At 40.9% G+C, this 15,141-nt stretch overlaps 1 long non-coding RNA gene across 2 annotated transcripts; it reads right to left on the bottom strand.

Annotated features, from left to right (window-relative positions):
• Positions 1-225: 225 nt before the first annotated feature.
• Positions 226-13,791, bottom strand: LOC117036455 (uncharacterized). 2 transcript variants are annotated; one of them, XR_004425369.1, is made up of 3 exons: positions 13,668-13,791; positions 13,397-13,558; positions 226-612 (listed from the first exon to the last, which is right to left on the bottom strand). It is a non-coding gene; the product is annotated as an uncharacterized LOC117036455 (long non-coding RNA). The 2 variants fall into 2 exon arrangements; XR_004425370.1 differs by having other exon boundaries at positions 13,403-13,558.
• Positions 13,792-15,141: the final 1,350 nt, after the last annotated feature.

Here is a 15,141-nt window from a genome sequence, read left to right as displayed (position 1 = left end):
ATAATCACAACTCACATTTTGTTTGCATTGACCCTTGACTGTTTTTGGCACTTTATAGATGTTCTTTCATTTAATGCTCACAAATACCCTGTGAGTACTATCATGACCAGCATTTTATCCAAGGAAGGATACATAACTTGCTCAAGGTCACAGAGCTAGTAAGTTGCAGAGCCTGGATTCAAAACCAGGCAGCCTGCCTCCAGGCGGGGCTCTTAACCACTATTTGATGTACCCTCCAAATTCTTGTGGGGGAATTACGAATGCAATCCATTTTGCATATAGCGTTTGTTAGGCAGCAAATGCTGAGAATGGTTCTTGCGTACTTTTTGTTTCCAAGACTCGGGGTTTTCCCCAAATATGATTGGCCTCTATCCCACCTTCGGTCCTCCCCTGGAAAGGTGGTGTGAATTACCTAAATGGGAGAGAAAAAGGGGCCTGCATGGCCTATCTTCTTCCCCTCATTCCTCCCTTGGGATGGAATCTGCCTCTAAAGATGACAAGGGGGCAGGTCTCCCCTATGGAGTGGGTGCGGGGTCATCTTTGGTGGTCCAGGGCTCCAGAGTGAGTCAGTCTGCCTACTTGATCATTCTCTTGTCTTCTTTCTCAGTTGATCTAGAAATCAGATGAAGAAAAGGGATGTTATGTATCCTCACTGCACCCTCCCCCACTGAGGGAAATAAAGATATACAGGTAAGAATATCACATGAATTAGAGATTCTTGAGCTAACTTCCAATAAATTCACCTCCCGCCCCGTCCAAGATAAGCAGGTCATTAATTAAGCTAAAGAACAAGAACATAGCAGGTACTTTGCTCATTTAATTCGTGTAATAATCAGGTGAGGTGGGATTTATTATCCTGGTGTTATTCATAAGGAAACTGTATTTTATTCACTCAGTCAATATTGGGTGTGGCCCACTGGGTAGGCTTTGTTCCAAGCAGCTCAGAGAGGTAATGGAAATTGCTCAAAGTTTTATAGCTGGTCAGTAGAAGAATTAGAAGGTGAACCCAGGTCTGACTAATGACACAGATTAGACATTCCTCGGGGAGACGGGAGAGTGGGAACAAATAAAAAAATGATAATGAACATGTATGGAGTTGAGCCCTGATTTTATAGCCGTGTGTAACTTTATGCCATTCAGTACTTTGCGGTGTTTTACCTCATTATACCTTGCACCACCCTTATAAAAGTAGGTATCATTTTCTTCATTATACACACAAAGAGCCTGAGGTTTAATGTATTAAATAATTTTCCAAAGACCACATAGTAAATGGCAGAGTTCCACTTATAATCCAGGTTCTTTTCATTCCAAGCCTTTAGCTCCAGCAAGTACTGTCTTTGTTTGTTTGTTTGTTTGTTTGTTGTTTGTTTGAGCTTACCAAGTTAGTTGAGAGACATAGCCTCTGATATGACATCAGAGGACCTTGAAACCATTAATTAACAAGTGCAGATCAACCTGATGGGTGTGCATGGAGGTGCTGAAGGGTGGGGAGGGAAACCAGAGGAAGAGGTGTTGGAGGAAAGAGAGGTCAGAGGAGAGTGATCTGCATTGAGTAGGTTCACCCAGGCTTCATGGAGAAAAATTTTCAGCTAGGCTTCAGCTGATATATGCTTGTTGATGGTGAAGGAAAATAACATGGCAAGTTTGAGAATCAGAGATAAATTTTGAAAGGCACGCTTTTGTATGTGGTAAGTTAGTTGTTCAAAAAGAGAAAAAACAACAGCAGCAACAACGAAACCCCATCCCCTCTGAAAGTGAGGAACTACCTTGGCAAGGCGATGGGCTCCATCTAGGTCTTGAGGGTTCTGTTTGGGTGATCAATGCATTCAAGACCCTGAAGATCCTGGGTCTTGTCATGACTTTCTGTTAACTAACTGGTGACAATGGGGAGTCACTGAATTTTTCTGGACCTTTATATCCTTATCTCTAAAATGGGGAAGTAGAATATGTGCCTTCCAGAGCTCCATCTAGCAATAATGGTCTTTCTCCTCCCCTGCAGGGCAAGGAAGACTACCAGCCTTTCCCAGAATTTCTGGCACATAGATGATGGTCAATAAATGTTGAATTGAATCAATTAAAGGCAATGATAGTAATTGAAAAACACATTCCCCTACATAATAGGCATGTCCTGTTTGCTATATTTTTGTTGCCTATGTTCTATACTTCATATGTCTTTGCCTCTGAGTTATCAAACTTGTCATTTCCTTGTTGAGGAAACCTCACCCCACAAATCACTCTGCTTCCCTCTTTCTAGACCGTGTCTAGAATGGGATCCATCACTCTGTGAATCCCTCACATTCTTAATTATTCTTACATAGCCTTCTGATTTCCTACTTCTTGGCTTCTGCTGAAAGGCTTATTCTGCATTTTTCATATAATGGATGTGTGGAGAGTCTCGCTTGCTCCATCGGTAGCTGAACAAATTTCTGCATGAAAGGGGTCAATGAAACCACATGACTGAAAGAGTGTAACCTAGTGATAGCATGCTTTAATTGCAGGCTCAAATTTTGACTGAATTCACTCTTGAAAGTTGATTTTAAAAAATTAAGTGTATACACTGATGAGAATAACATTTCATGGAGGAAAGATTATTCCATGTGCCTGTTATAAGCAGATGTATTTAGTATTATGTAGGTAAAACAACTGTACATTTGATGGAATTTTTCACTTTTCATTCCCATGGCTTAGGCCCATATTTGCAAAGCCTGAATCACTCTGCTCAAAATTCCCACTTGAAAAAGATCACTTCTACCTAGGCTTCTGAAATTGAGCCAGAACCTTGGAATCCAGTTGATCTGGTTGTTTGTGGCAATAGTGTGGCAGACACTGCCAGTTGGCCTCCTGATCTTCAATCTCCCTTTATTCCTCACTAACAGAGCTCCAGTTGTGTGTAGTGTGGCAGGGTGCCCCCTGAAGGACATGCACCTTCCTAGACTCCCTTGAAGCGAGAGTGGCCGCAACCCAGGTCTGGCCAAAGAGATATAGGTAGACCGTTTCCTGTGTGGGGCTTCCAGGAAAGCCATTGTTTTCCTGATAAAAAGAGATGAGTCCAATTAGCACAAGCATTTATCCTTTTCATCTTCCTCTTCTTTCTGCCTGGAGTGTGGATGCCATTTTGGAGGGGCAGCAGCCCAGTTTTCAATTCTGAGGAAAAAAGTCAGGCATTAAGAGTGGCAGAGAAAGAAGCTAGAAGAAGCCTGGGACCTTGTTGATTTCCTTAAAACAGTTGCCTCAGCCCTACTTCAAAATTCTGTTATGAGAGACAAATAAAACCTCTATTTGGTTAAGTACTATGGTCGGTTACTTTCAGCCAAGTGAAATCCTAACTGATAGAAATGTAAAATAAAGAAAAATGTGAAAATATTAGTCTTTAAGAAAAACTTGACATATCTGGAAGATATTGGCCATCAAATGTACCAGGCCATAAATATATTTTGCTGAGCATTGGTCTAGCCAGATTTTGTTAGTGATTACTTGAAACCTGTCCTTTCCTTTCCTTTCCTTCCTTTCCCTTCCCTTCCCTTCCCTTCCCTTCCCTTCCCTTCCCTTCCCTTCCCTTCCCTTCCCTTCCCTTTCCTTTCTTCTTTTGCTTCTTCTTTCCTTCCATTTTTAAACAAATTTTGTTTAGCAGCATCTATACTATCTATGTGCTGGAGATAAAGTGGTGAGGAAAATAGGCATGATTTCTGCCCCCCCCCCCCATATATACTTACAAAACAATCTAAATACAATGAAAGGAAATATAGGGAACAATGAGAACATGTATGTGAGGGACCAGATATGTCTGGGGAGGCTTCTCTGAGGAGCTGAGGTCTGAGCTGACACTAGAAGGATGAATAGGAATTTATTAGGCAAAGATGGTAGATGGAGTGAGAAGAAGAAACAGCGTGTGTACAGCCCACAAGGCTGTATAGAGCATGGTACTTTTGAGGAACTGAAAACAGTCCCCTGTGACTGAAGTATTGAAAATAAAGAATAGCCCAAATTAGGCTGGAGAGGTAAATGGGCCAGATGATGCAGTAGTCATTTTATATTACAAGTTTGAGCTTTACACTAAGATCAATGGAAAGTCATTGAAGATCCTAAGTCTTTAGGGATGACCTGGCCAGACTTGAGTTTAAACACCCAAATGCCATTCTAACAATATGGCCTAGAATGGACTGGAGATATGAGGCTCGAGCTGATGTGGGGGTCCTGGTTAGGATACCAGATAGAAGATGGTGGACAAGATGAGAGATGACAATAATTTGGCTTCAGGGGGTGGCAGTGGAGATGTAAGAACATTGTATGATTTGAATGTGATTTAGAAGGTAAAATCAGTTAAGTCTGGTGATAGATTAAATACAGGTTGATGGGTGGGAAAGTTCAAAGAGGACTCATAGATTTTGGCTTGCAGAATTGGATGGTTGGTTGGGGGCGGGGGTGTGGGTGGTGGTGGAATTTACTGAGAAAGGAAACTTCGAGGAGGCCTGAGTTGGGTGGGGATTATTATGAGTTTCTACTCATAACATGTTGAGTGTGAGGAACCTTGAGACACCCATGTCACACAGGCAAGTAGAGGTAGAGGAGAGGTCTCGGCTGCAGGCATGGACGTGCAGATGGTGGATGAAGTTATACAGCATGAGCTCATTTAAGGAGAGAGCACAGAGGGAAAAGAGAGTGGGGCTTAGGACCAAATTGATGTAAAGATGAATAATCTTGTTTTTTTGCTCAGGAAGCTCATGACTTGGTAGAGGTGATGCGCTACATACATATGTAATTACGGTATAGACAGAAAAGGACTTGTATCCTACCAATGCCATGAACGAGGCATTCAGAGGAGGGATACGCTACACCAGCTGAGGGGCTCAGAGACTGTTTCATGGAGAAGCTTGTAAGAACATCTTTGTTGGGTAGCTAGAATAAAGTGAGGTAGATGAGGGAAAGGAATGGGCTTCCAGCTGGAGAGAATGACTTGACAAAAGCTTTAAAGGCCACACACTGGGGGGATCTTCAGGGTTTTCAGTTTATCTAGACATATAAGTAGGGTATAAGTAGGGAGGTCATGAAAAGGTGAGTTGGAGCCAGACTGAGGAGGGTGGTAAATGCCAGGCTGAGGCACTTGACCTGTAGAAGTGGGGATCTAGTTAAGGTTTGTGTATATGAGGAGGAGAGGGTGACATGATAAATCAGTGATTGAAGAAGACTCCTCTGGTTTCCCAGCTGGGGTGCACTGGAGAATACAGACACTGGAAGTGGGAAGACCAGGCCGGAGGCTGGAGTGCAGTGTCTCAGAGACTGTTGGAATAAAATGACTGTCTCAAGTAAAAAGGAGATTTATTTTAATAAATAAATAAATAAACCTCATGGAATGCAATTCTGGAAGTCCAGTTGGTTTACAGGAGATAGACAGTTGTTAGACTCTCTCTGGGCCTCTCTCTCCCTGGAGACCCATGATGTCTTGCCATTGCTTCTCAGCATTCCTGTGTTCCCTGCAGACCAGCTTTCTCTGTGAGGATCTTGGCTTCTGCTCTCCCTTCACCATGGTTTGCACAGAGTTTGAGTTGCCATGGCACTCACTCTAATCTGACCAAATCCACGAGATCTTAAAGCTCCAGAACCTGTCATCCCTTGGCAATCTCTGCAGTAATCATGGCATGAACACAAGCTGTACCTTTGGGTGACAAAGTAGACTCCAAGTTGATATCATAGTCACAATCAGTACCACAGTATAATAAATCTCCTACCCACATTCCATGTTGCTGGGAAATCATAGCATTTGTACAGGTTTGCTGAGCATGACTTGACTCACAGTATTTCCATATTTGTGTAATAATAGGTTAGTATCTGTTCCCAGAATGAGGACATGTTTGTTGTATCTACACTCTGTCTATTGCTATGTAACAAATTACCCCAAAACTCAGTGGCTTAAAACAATATAAGTATTTATCATCTCACAGTTTCTATAGGTCAGGAATTTGAGAGTACCTTGACTGAGGTAGCTGTGGCTTGGGGTCTCTCATGATGTTGCTGAGGCTGCACCATCTGAAGGCTTGATTGAAGCTGGAGGATCCATTTCCATGATGGCTTCCTCACATGGCTGTTTGGCAGGAGGCCTCAGTTCCTCACACGTGGACCTTTCCCTAGGGCTACTTGAGAGTCCTCACAGCATGGCAGCTGGATTTCCCCAGTAAGAGTGATCCAAGAGAAAGCAAGGAGGAAGCAGTATTGCCTTTTATGATCTAGTCTCAGAAGCCACACCATCATTTTTGCCACACTCTATTTGTTAGAAGCAAGTCATTAAGTCTGGTCCACAATCAAGGGAAGGGGAGTTAAGCGCCATCATTTGAAGGGAGAATTGTAAAAGATTTTATAGGCATATTTAAAAAACTACAAAGACTATGACTTCAGCACTTGGTACAGTGTCTGACACATAGTAGGTGCTTAATAAAGGTTTGTGAAAGGAATGATTATTCTCTCTTCCAAACTTGGATTCACTAGCGCTGAGATAGTGGCACTAAGGCAGGCAGTCAAAACAAGGAATGGCCAACAAGGAGGCTTCCTTCGGCTTTAATGTATTCTGCTATGTTGTCCCATCAGCAAATGGTTGGGCCATTTGGAGTAGTTGCCTGGCCATTCACACAACATATATGCTGCTGGGATTCCTTTTGGTATCGCACAAAACTGGAAGAAGAGATATGAGGTCTCAAAGGTACATGAGAGTTCAGTTTTGCTAGTGAACTAGAAATATAAGTAAATATTTATATTAGGGACCCCTAATATTATTAATGTTGTTGTTATTTGAGGAGCAGCTACTTTATAGTTCTTTGAAGACTTGGGATCGCTAATGTGTGTAAGAGCAAGTAGATTCAGGTCAGAGTGGGTGTTATAGGAACTCAAATCCCACAAAAACCGTAGGGGAGGGAGAGTAGAATGGGGTTCTTTAATACATGTTTTTAAATCCCTGGTATTCCAAGAGAAAAGAAGGTGAGTGGTAAGTGTGGCAGTAATGGATGGATGTGTGCCACTCAGCTCTGCCTTCAAGAAGCAGCCTGACTTTCAGCTGGGAAGAGTGGTTAGTTGCAGAATATCTGGCGTCCAGCATAGCTTTTGAGGCTGTGCCCAGGCAACCCCCAGTCAATGACACGGTGAGGGCAGGCCTAGCTATTTCTGTCTAACGTGAGTCTTCTCAAAGGAGTCATAGTTGTGTTTCAAAGCTCTGCATTGGAGTGGCTGAGACTTTGTCAATCTGTATTGTCATCTGAGGCTCTCCCTGCATGTGAAGTCAGAGATCGAGGTGTATCGGCAAGGTTGGTTCTTTGGCCTATGAAAGCATCACCCTGATCTCTGCTTTCATCGTCTTGCAGCGTTCTCCTGTGTGCATGCCTCGCTGTCCAAATTTCCCCTGTCTAGAAGGACAGCAGTCATATTGGATTAGTTTCCCCTCCCCCAATGACCTCATGTTAACTAATTACATCTAGAATGACCCTAGCTCCAAATAAGGTTATTCTGAGGTTCTAGGGGTTAGGACTTCAACATGAATTTGAGGGCGGGCATAATTCAACCCATAACAACTTCTAAGCATTCTGTTCCCTTGGTCTCATCCTTAGCTCGCCCTGAGAAGCTTCATCCAAACCCATGACTTAAACTATCTCACCCCCTCTACAGTGAGAATAGATACCCAAAGGCATTTCTCTAACCTAATCCTCCAGCGAGTTTTGGAAGGATGGATCCAATGACCCAGTGGACATATTTGGAGATTCACAGGTCTCATTAAATTTATTATGTCCCCAAATCAATTTATGTTCTTCAAAGCTTCTCCTTCTCCTGAGTTGCCTGTCTCAGGGATGGGCTCTGTCATCCATCTGGCTCCTCCCACATCCTGGAAATTACGCTGAAGGCTTGCTCTAACTTTCCATCTCTACCCCCATCAGGCACCGAGTCCTGTCAGTTCCACTTCTTTCATAGCTATCACATGGCTCTTTTCTCTCTTTTTTCCCCCTGCTATCACTTTCTTGCTTTAGTTTGCATCTCTTTTAACTTGGATTATAATTAATAATGACAATAACAAGCATTTATTGAGTATGTACTGCATGCCAGCCCCTTACATGAGATGCTTTCTAGTTTTACCCCTCTTCAATCCATCCTGATTCCAGAAAGACTTTCATAAACACAAATGTAGCAGGTATAAATATTTAGTCTCCAAAATTCAGATGATCAAGAAAAATTTAATAGCCTATGATTCAAATTAATGACTATTTTAAACTTTCATTCCATCTGATGGCAGAAAACATAATCTCAGATAATTCTGAGTAAATAACTAGTAATTCCTATGCTGTGCTTCTTCACTTATAATTTCTTAATATTATTTTATTACTACTGTTGCTACTACTACTATTACTACTATTGAGACTGTCATAATTTTTCTTGGCAGCATAGTATTCTAGTATGTGAACATATCAAAGCTTTCATGTAGTTCTCTATTTATGAATCTTTAGATCATTTGCAGTCTTTTGCTATTACAAAATCTGTGTGATACACCTTTGCATAAATGTGCAAGTATAACTGTAGTGTAAATTCCCAAGGCTATGTACATTTTAAATTTTGATAGCTATTGCTAAGTTGCCCTCCAAAGAGCTTGTACCAATTCATACTCCCACAAGCAGCATATGAAATGCCTGTTTCCCGTCATCAGCACAAACAGTATGTATTATGAAACTTTTAAGTATTTGCTGTATTTTGTCTTATTTATATTTCTTTAATTATGAGTGAGGGTGAGCATATTTTCATTATATACATTTTTTTAACCTGTTATCCCCACTTAATTTAACAGGAACACCTTTTCTTTTAAATAAATATTCATCATTCCAAATGTACTTTTAGGAGTTTAGTTTCTAGTTACAAACCTATAATACCACACTAGACAGTATATTTTTGAAACAAGAATAAGATGTTTGTGACTAAGCATTCTTAGTCATGGATTCCAAGTCTTAGAATAAACAATAAGCCAAAAGTCTAAGCCAGCAGTGCCCCAAAGAAATATAATGTGTACCACAAATGCAAGTTGTATTTGTAATTTTAGCTCTTCTAATAGCCACATTAAAAAAATGAAAAGAAACAGATAAATTTAATTCAGTAATATATTTTAAGCCAATATATTCAAGATATATCATTTCAATATATTATCAATATAAAATTATTAAGGAGACGTTTTATGTTCTCTTTTTGTTCTAAGTCTTCTAAATCCAGTGTGTACTTTAGAGTTTCAGCACATCTCAGTTTGACTAGCCATGTTTCAAGTGCTCAATAGCCACATGTGCTGGTAGCTACTGTATTTACAGCAGAGATAAGTAGTTGTAAAAAAAACTTCCTAGTACATAGAAACTACAACTAATTTCTAAATAGCTTAAAATTGCACATGACAGTTTGCCTAGTTTTTTGAGGCCAAGTTCAATGCCTTTTAGAGAGAAGGTACTCGAAGTTTATTTTTCTAACTGAGTTATTTTTATTTTTTAAATTGAATGTTCATACTTGTTTTATGTAGCTATGGTCAAAATACCTCACTGTAGCAATGAATCATTTTGTTAGTCATGAAGTGAAAAACAATTCATACATTTTACTTTGTTTCTCAGAAATGAGAGATGTTTTAAGAATGTGTTTTCATAAGATTTGCCAAAATTTTTCACCGCACAATAGCTTTTTTTTTCCCTTTTCCTTTTGGACAATTGTTGAGTTGATGAAGCTTTTAAGATAGGTAAGAACAGATGTGTTGACTCAGTTTGGGAAGGTAAAAACAATTTTACTTGATGAGAAGCCCTGAGGGAAATGACAGTCTCTCAGGGGTGTTTGAAATCCAGTGTTAGCAAGTAATGAGTCTTCAGCAGATTTTGTGATAGGATGAAGAGACAGCAGAGCTTGGGCAAACTCTGACAGTTCTCCAAACATCATATTGCAATATTAGGACCAAATTCCAAACTTGACATTTTGAAAGAGAATTTACGTTTTAATTATGTACTCAAAATTTGCCCCTACAATTGGTCCCTTAGGTAATTGTTAATCTCTTCTCTTTAATTTTAATGCTCCAAAATCTACCAATTTATGGAAGGAAAGAGAAGTGTTCTGTGAAGTAATATAAGTGCTTTATAATATTATGTGAGAAATTAGCTGTTTTCATTAAGATAGTATTCGTGTTCAATTCAAACCTGGAGTCACTAACACATTAGAAATGAACTTGGAGAATGCCAGCTGGAAAACCCCTATATGTCACCTAATTCAAGCCAATCTGTTCCTCTTACAAATTAGAAAATAGACTCAGAGAGGCACAGACACTTTCTTTAATCACATAGCTATTTACAGGTCTAGATTTTAAGCTTTCCGATACCTGGAACAGTAGTTCTCTTTAGTATAAATTATACCATTATAACTTACTGAGCACTTGCTAAGCACTAGGCTCTGGGCTAAGTGCTTTTCATAAATGTCAATAATCACAAAATTCTTGTGATACAAAGAAAAAAATCATCACTCTTCTCTAACCATCTTTTTTTTTTTTTGAAACTTCATTTGCTTTCTTAAACAGAAGTTTCTGACGCAAAAGCTATTCTCCACTTCCAGAGTCAAGTTTGCAAAGGATGCCTAGGTATACCCCACTTGGCTGTGTTTGGATAGCTAAAGAAACAATAACTTATTCACAACTCAAGCCCAGTATATTTCTAGTAAGGTTACAGAGAGGTTTGAAAAGCATAGTGTTTTTCCACTTTTTCTTCCTTAGTTTGTTCACAAATGACCTTCCCTCCTTCCCTTCCTCCCTCCCTCCCTCCCTCCCTCCCTCCCTCCCTCCCTCCCTTCCTTCCTTCCTTCCTTCCTTCCTTCCTTCCTTCCCTCTTTTCTCCCTTCCTTCCATAGAAATTCAGGTGTTAAGGCCATTTTCTATTGAGATTCCAAACTCCCTTTGATTTGTCTTGGACATGTAGAATGTTGGAAATGCAAGGGCCTTAGGCATCATCTGAAAAAAAGAGGTGGCCCAAAAAGGTAGAGGATTTTATCTAAAGTCAATTAAATGAAATTCTAGCCAGACCAGAAAGCTACCACACAGCAGGAGTACAATCAACCCCAAGTAGAAAGCTGCTGGGATAGCAATAGGCACTGTCTGTCTGGCTCTGGAGCTGCCATTCCTTTTTAGTAACATTCTTCAATCTCAAAAAACAGCAAGGTCTCCAGCTACACTTGAAGAAGGCCAGGATCCCTTGCCAGGAACCTCAGAATGAAAAGCAAATCTGTAAGCATCCCCAGCACTTCAAAATCCCTAGAGTTGAGGGCCAGGGAGCCAGGGGCTTTACACAGAATAGGTTGTCAGAAACACACGGGGTCAGGACTTGTAAATATGCACAAGAGGAGGAAACAGGACTTTGATTAAGCTTTGCTTTAAGGCTCTTTAAGTCACTGATTGTAGAATAAAACCAAGACATTAAGAAGACTTAAAGAGGAAAAACTTGAAACTGGTTTTATACTTTGGAAGCGCAGATTTCCAGACCCACTGGTGAGGTTCTCAATATCACGACCTTGACTTCCCCTCCCAATGTCTGCAGCAAAGCAACCTCCAAAGTCCATTTCTGGGCCTCAGTTTCTTCCCTTGTGAAGCAAGAGAATTGGTCTATGTGACCAATTTATCTATATGTAAGAACTGCGTGATTCTCTAGTTGTATTAAAATAATAAAATGATGCAATTTAGTTGCTTGTTAATTTTTCATCATCCGGATTTTTCCCATCCCAGTTTGTGGCTTGGCTGAACTTAGAGGAGGAATATCATATGCTCCAAATTACTTGTAAGAATTTTATCTCACAATTTTCCCCAAAGAATGTTAGGGCTGCTGCATTGTTTTTGAGATCCTTGCCTAGAAAACAATCTGGAAGCAGAACACTATTAGAGGTCAGCAGTGTTAGTGAAATGTTCCCCAATGTGTTCAGAATAAAGCCAATTCCTTCACGTGGCCTACAAGGCCCTACCTGACCTGGCACCTCTGTACTTTTCAGGCTTGTATCTCAGCCTCTCTCTCCTCCTATAATTTATTCTGGACATACAAGCCTTCCTTTAGTTCCTTGAAGGCACCAAGCTCTTTCCCAACTCAGAACCTCCATTTAGGCTGTTTCTTCTACTTAAGCTCTCTTTCCTCACTCTTGGTCTACTTGGATGATTCAGGCTTGTAAATATCACATCGTCAGGGAAGTCTTTGCTGACCACCCATCTAAACTGAAAACAGGCCACCCTGTCCTTTTCTCTTCAGAGCACTCAATGTGATTTTTGATTGACATATATTTGTATGTTTATTTCAATATCTGCCTTCTGAACTAGACTGGAAAGAGGAAGCAGTGGCTATCTCTTTTTTGTTTGCTATTGTATTTCCTAGCACCTAGTAGGCACTCAGTAAGTATTTGCTAAATTAGTGAATGAATGAATGCATTCACAGAAAATTCCCAGCACTGTCAGCTCTTACTGGTTGTTTATATATGACACAACTTATGAGAACACTTAGTGAAATTGTCACTTTGACCCTGTTTTGGTATTGTGGGAATCGCTATTGGTCCTTCTGTAAGTTGGCAACGATTCCAATGTGTATTTATTCAGACTGAATCGACCTCTTTAATGACTCAGTGAGAATACCATTGAGTCAGTTAATGCAACCTCAATTCTCTCAATCTGAGTTCTTGGAAAACTGGGGGGGAGTTATCCTGGCCAAGAAGACACCTGAGATTATGAGTTCGAACTAAAGTATCCTTAAGAGAGAAAAATCAAGTGACTCTCATGTCATTGATTTTGTCCATCAATAAAAGTCAGAATTAAGTCACGTGTGGAATTACTAGTCACCTGACTGCAATCAGATTTGCTTGGCTGTTGCTGGGACCACATAAAAAAGGGGTTATTTATTAAGAATGGAATAGTTCCTTTTACATTTTGTAGCAATCATGTCTCTCTCTTTTTTTTTCTTCCAGTCCATGGAAAGTGTTATCACAGGCAGCTTTGTGCAGGAAGTTGGGTTTATCACTTCCTCACAGTTGCAGTTTGTCTAGGACTTAACTACATACTATCAGATTACATCAAAATGTAGGCCTTTGTGTGTTTAACTCATCAAAGGAGTGGACCCTCAGGACTTGATATCACTTCACTGCATATGTAGCCATGTAGCAAAACAAAGCCTATCTAAACAGGACAGAACTATTTCTGTTGTGGGGCAGCTCCACTAGCTCAAGCTTGCAGAAATGGTCGGGTTTCAGGTGTCTGCAGTGTTTCACTTCTTGTTTTTATATTTATCTCTTTTTAGAATTGCAGTCATTTGCCTGGTTGTGTGCGAGGAAGAAAAACCCCAAATATTACCTACAAGAGAAGAGACAATCCACAGTGTCAGTTGGAGGCAGTACTAACCTTTACCTCATCATGTTGATTTTCACTTGAGAACTCCAGTCGCGGCTGCCATAGTCTAGGTTTCGGAGCTGGCCACACGGGGTATAAATCCTGGTTCCTCTGTTTTCTGGTTGTGCGTCCTCAGGCAAGTTATTTCACATCTCTGAGCGTCAGTGTTCCCGTCTGAAAAATGGAGACAATAATAGCTCCTGCCTCGTAGCTTTATGATATGGAATAAATGATATGGATTAAATGATAGATGCAAAGTGCTTATGAGACATGCTGTGCTCACCGTGGGAGGGATGTCATTACTCTACAGCCTGAGGGGTACAATCAGCCATGCTGGCAGAGCTGTCCCGAGCTGGCTGAAGTTTCTCAAGGCTGCACTTCCACCTCTGAGGCCTTCGTTGCTATTTTCTTCTCCCTGGAGTTCCCTCTTCTCTGCGGTGGGCTGGCTGCCAGATGGTGCCTCTATTGGCAGCCACAGGAAGCCAATGCAACTGTGAAGTAATACTTCTGCTCCAGGGTTTGCTCCGCCCTGTTGACCAAGGTTTTTTTAGATCTGTTCGGCCCACTCCTTTCAATGCCTTGCCTAAAAAGGACTTCTCACCCAGTTGTACTGACTACCCCCAAGCCCTCGGACAAAGAGCTTTCGGGGGATGGAAATGCCGAAGAGGACTTCTTCCTCCCAGCTCAAAGCTTCAGGGGTTTGGAGGTGCTATCTTGCAACAACTCTCCAATCTGATGCTCATTTACCAAAATTGGAAGTCAAAAGAAGAGGGACGGGGCTTGATTCTATAAAATCTCTTTGAGCCAGTGGGATATAATAAGGCGCTCTTTAAAAAAAAATTATTTGCATCAAGGCACTATGCAAATTTTCATAGGCCTATGACCGGAAAGAAATTAAGTTGCACCTAAAAAACTATACTTTAAGAAAGTAAATGATGTTTCTTTTTTAAAATCTGAAACCATTTTACATAGGACTTTGAAACAAGCCTAATGCTTTATGGTTTCTTTATATTCGGGTTATTCACTGAGGTCTCCCTATCTTCAGAGCTTTCTCTTTTCCAGCCTCTGGTGGCAGATGCCCTGTGAGCCACACTGTGCCTCAGCTGTTCAGAGAATCACTTCAGAGCCATCAACTACCCTTCAATCAGTGCCACCTGGCTTTGAGTTGGTGTCAGAGGTTCCCAACCAGAGAATTTTGCCTCTCTGCTTGGCCCCTGGGGTTGAGCTCTTTGGGTATCTCTTTAGCTTTTGTTCCTGGATGTTGTCTCTGTCTAAGAACTCCCCTTAATGGCCACAGGGCCAGTCTCACCTTACCTTCAAGCCCTACACTGGAGACAGATTCCCAGGCTGGATCCAGCATCTTGGGCTCCATGTTATCTGGGAAGAGAGTTAAGATACGCATTTGGTTACAACCCTCTTAGAATAGTTGTGCATGCTAAAGGAAGGCCAGCCCTTTCCATAGATTGATGAGATTTAAAATCGATTTTTTTTCCTTCCTAATTGCAAAAGCAGCAAATGCATGTGTGCACATACACACACACACACACACACGCACGCACGCACGCACTGCTAAATACAGAAATGCCTAAAGCTTACAACTGAAAGCCCTATATCAACCTCCTAGTGAGAATTCTTTGTTATATATTGTTCCAGATTTATTTCAGTACATAGAAAAACATTTTACTTACAAAAGAGAGAGAGAGAAAGAGAGACTGGCATGCATACTACTCTTCTGAAACTTGTATGTTTTCCTTAAC

This window comes from Rhinolophus ferrumequinum, chromosome 16, assembly GCF_004115265.2.
Source record: "Rhinolophus ferrumequinum isolate MPI-CBG mRhiFer1 chromosome 16, mRhiFer1_v1.p, whole genome shotgun sequence".
Classification (NCBI taxonomy): Eukaryota; Metazoa; Chordata; class Mammalia; order Chiroptera; family Rhinolophidae; genus Rhinolophus; species Rhinolophus ferrumequinum.
This window is presented reverse-complemented; position numbering and strand designations above follow the sequence as displayed.